The following is a 4,174-nucleotide window of genomic DNA, read 5'->3' as shown; positions in this document are numbered from 1 at the left end:
TTTTTTGTCTTTGAGTCAGGGTCTCACTATGCAGTTCAGGCTGGCCTTGAGCTCACTTTGTAGCCCAGGCTGGTCTCAAACTCGCAACGACTCTCCCTCTGCCTCCCAAGTACCACACCCGGCCCTCTCAGCCTCTAGAGTAGCTGATAGTACAAGTGTGTGCCACTGTGCCTGGCCACAAATGGCTTTTAAACATGTAAAAATCCTCAGTTTTGCTCATAATATGTTGAAATAAAAAGAACCCCAAAATACAATTTTTTGCTTAGCAGATTGGCAAAAATCCCAGTTTTTGGCCACTGACCATTGGTGAGGCTATGCATGCATTAACAGCTCCTGTCGCACCCTGCTGGGGAGACACAGAGGGTACAACCTTTGTGGTGGGGCATGTCACAGTATCCAGCCAGGTCTCTCATATCCTTTGGCGCAGCCACTCTACTTCTAGGATTGATGTCCAAGCATCCCCTGGAAAGATGTGTAAAGAATTCCTGCTTCAGCCGGGCGTGGTGGCGCATGCCTGTAATCCCAGCACTCAGGAGGCTGAGGCAGGAGGATCTTTGTGAGTTCGAGACAAGCCTGGGCTACAAAATGAGCTCAAGGCCAGCCTGAACTGCATAGTGAGACCCTGTCTCAAAAAAAAGACAAAAAAAAAAAAAGAATCCCTGCTTCAGGGTATGGTGACACACCTATAGTCCCTGGGACTCTCAAGACTGAGGAAGGAGAACCTCTTGAGGCCAGAAATTTGAGCCAAACCCAAGGAACAGACAAACACACAGAGACCCTGTCTTTAAAGAAAAAAAAAAAAAAAATTCCTGCCCTACCAGAAAACAGGTTGGGTTGCCAGGGCTGGTCCGTGAAGGAGCCAGGAGCCATCAGCCTGCACGGAGGGGCCACCTGTATCCAGCCTATCAAGCCTAGGAATAAATGACTTACACTTACATGAATTTGCATGTGTTATCCAGGAGGTCATGGAGACCTCGAAGGCCAAGCATATTAAAAATGCTTGCATTCAAAAGCTGGGTGTGGTGGTGCTCATCTGTAATCCCAGAATTCATCTGAGGCAGGAGCATTACTGAGTTTGAGGCCAACCTGGGTCACATAATGAGTTCAAGGCCAGCCTGACTACTGTAGCAAGATCCTGTTTCAAAAAAAAAAAAAATTCAATCAAACATTTTATTTTATTTTATTTTGTTTTGTTTTTGAGACAGGGTCTCACTATGCAGTTCAGGCTGGCCTTGAGCTCACTTTGTAGCCCAGGCTGGTCTTGAACTCACAACGATCCTCCTGCCTCAGCCTTCCGAGTGCTGGGATTACAGGCATGCGCCAGCATGCCCGGCTCAAGCAAACATTTTTAAAGAAGCTGGGGTGTAGCTCAGTGGCAGAGTGCTTGCTTAGCAGTACAGGAAGACCTGGGTTCCGAGTACTTCAGCAACAACAAAAAAACAAAAGGAAGAAGAAGAAAGAAGGAAAAGAAAAGAGGAAGAGAAGGAGAAGAAGAGGAAAGGTTTCCATGTATTGAACACAATTCACATAACTGGGGTTAGAAGGAAATCAAAAATCAGTGAAGTGCGGAGCTGGTATGACTAGAGGTAGTTGAGTCCACCAGCCACAGAACTTGTGGGAACCTTTTCACTTGGGTCCAGATTGACCACACAGAATGGGAAGCACAGCAGCCTCTGGAGCACCAGCCTTGTGATCAGGCAGCTCCGAAAATTCACAATTACTATACTTTTAGGCACAAAAAACAGACATTTCTCCAAATAAGGCTCTTTGAGCTGCTTCTAGAGGTAGGTGCAGCTCCTGGCTCCTGGCTCAATGAGAAGGAAAAGCAGCCTGCAGGTGCAGCTTCTGAAAGAGGGACAGGGAAGGCCATTAGTAGGCTGCAGGGGCTGGGGACAGCAGGGCACAGGATCCTGCCAAGGTGTGCGGTGCAAGTGACCGAAGGAGATGGAGTTCAAAGGAAATCGGGAGATTGGGAAGCTGTGTGGGGGTCAGTACCAAATGCGCCCACCCTGATCACGCCAGAATTGGAAGGTACAAGGGACAGACTGCGGACAGTCTCAGGAAGACATGAGGTATAGGAAGGTGGACTGGAACCACTGAGACCCCTCTCAACTGATGGAGAGAACCGGGCTTGAAAATGGGAAGAGCAGATCTGTGTGTGGCTGCACACTCCTGTGAGGCTCAAGTTCAAGGCCAAGTTCAAGGCCAGCTCGGGCACTAAGCAAGACCTTTTCTCAAAATAAAAGAGTTCAAAATGTAGCTCAATGATAGAGTGCTTGCCTGGTATGTGTGAGGTCCTGGGTTTTTTCCCCCAACACCCCAAAAATGAAAACGGAGGGGCAGAGAATCAGGATGAAGGAGAGAGAGGCTCTGGCCAATCTGTCCCTCCCAGGTTCCCTCCCTGACTCTTGGTCCTACCCCCTTGGGCCCTGGGCCCAGACATCAGCTCTGACTCAGCTGATGAAATGCAACCCCATGGCTCCCTAATTAGGAAGCTTGTAATTAGCCTGTCTCAGAAGCCAGAGCCTCCAGAGAAGGCCCCTTTCACCTGCCTTCCTCCTGCCACCCACAGGATGAGCTCAGACTGGGGAAGTGCTGGCCCCTGGGACCCTTGAGGTGAAGGGGAGCATGAGCACAGGGGCAATGAGATGCTGGGGCACGCACTTATACACGCAGAGGCCTCAGGAGGTGACCTCTCTAATGAGATGATGGAAAGATCCTAAGCAGCTTGAACCCTGTTTCCTCCACCATGTGCCCAGGGGCAGGCTGAGGTACCCCGGCCACATCTGCACGCTCAGGCTAAGCCCTGCAGGGCTGAGGCCCAGGCTTAGGTCCCCTCTTGGCTAACCCCAACCCCCATCTGCCACTGTTCGCTCTTCTTCTCGACACGCTGTGGGGAGGTCTGCCCCAGACCCCACCTTCTCTTCCTCTCAGGCCTCAGGCTGCTGTGATGACTGGAAATGACTGCTTGACCCTGACTTTGTGGTCTCTTCCTCTCCTGACCTGGGGCATCTTGTAGATGGCTGGCTAAGAGGATTAGCCCTGTGTGATTTCTGCAACTGTTGTAAGATGCTATATCTTCTGTTTTCTAGAACATTCTCCAATGTCTTAGTTACTTTTCTCCTTGCTGAGACATAATACCTGACACCCAGAGTTAAAAGAGGAAAAGTTTATAGAGGTTTATAGAGGAAAAGCTTGTAGAGGTTTTAGTCCATAATCAGCTGGCTCCAAGGCAGGGTAGCATGGGAGACAGGCATCACAGAATAGAAACAGTTCATGGTGGCCAGAGGCAGCAAAGCAACAAGGGACAACCAGGGCTCTTTTTTTTTTTGGTTTCGGTTTTTCTCCTGTATCGGGAACCGAACTCATGACCTTGTGCTTGCCAGGCAGGCTCTTTGCCGCTGAGCTAAATCCCCAGCCCCCAACCAGGGCTCTTTCTATCCCTTATGTCTTATCCAGGCTACTTAGAGCAGATAGCACTCATACTCTTGATCCTAGTGTCCTTGCCTAGCATTGCACCATAAACCAATTCCAGTGCCGCACACTCTAGCTCCAGCTACCTCTGAAAAAGGCCCATCTATGACTACATGAAGCTTTGGGGCGACATCTAAACACAAGCCATAAATTTCTGCCCCTGGTCCTCTAAAGACTCATGCATTTCCATTTATGCAGAAGCCATTTATTTCATTTCTAAGAGTTGCCAGAAGACCCTCTGTCTGGTGGAAGGCCCCTCTTCTCCACTGCTCTCCAGGCGTCCCCAGCCAACCCTTTTCCTGTGAATGACCTCTCCTCAAACCCTTTCCATTCTGAGTGAACTTGCTCATGTAGGCCAAAGAATCCCAGTCCAAGGATTTTAGATCCTTGCATTCAGCAATTCAACCCATTGCATACAACCCATTAACCCATAACAGCTTGTAGAGGTTTTAGTCCATAATCAGCTGAGCAATTTAGTCCATAATCAGCAACACAATTCCAGCAGAGCTAGAAATCATCAGGTGTCAGTGATTTGAGCCTCTTTCATACCTATCTTATTACCATATCACCATTCCATACACCCTGTGACCACACTCGTCTGCTGGATGTTCAAGACCAAGTCAAAGTGAAACCTGTATTAATTAAAATTAATGTCTTGCCATGTATCAAGGTCAGTTAAGTCTCCTCAGGATTTACCTTG

Source organism: Chinchilla lanigera, unplaced genomic scaffold, assembly GCF_000276665.1.
Source record: "Chinchilla lanigera isolate Chin_1 unplaced genomic scaffold, ChiLan1.0 scaffold00014, whole genome shotgun sequence".
Taxonomy (NCBI): domain Eukaryota; kingdom Metazoa; phylum Chordata; class Mammalia; order Rodentia; family Chinchillidae; genus Chinchilla; species Chinchilla lanigera.
This window is presented reverse-complemented; position numbering follows the sequence as displayed.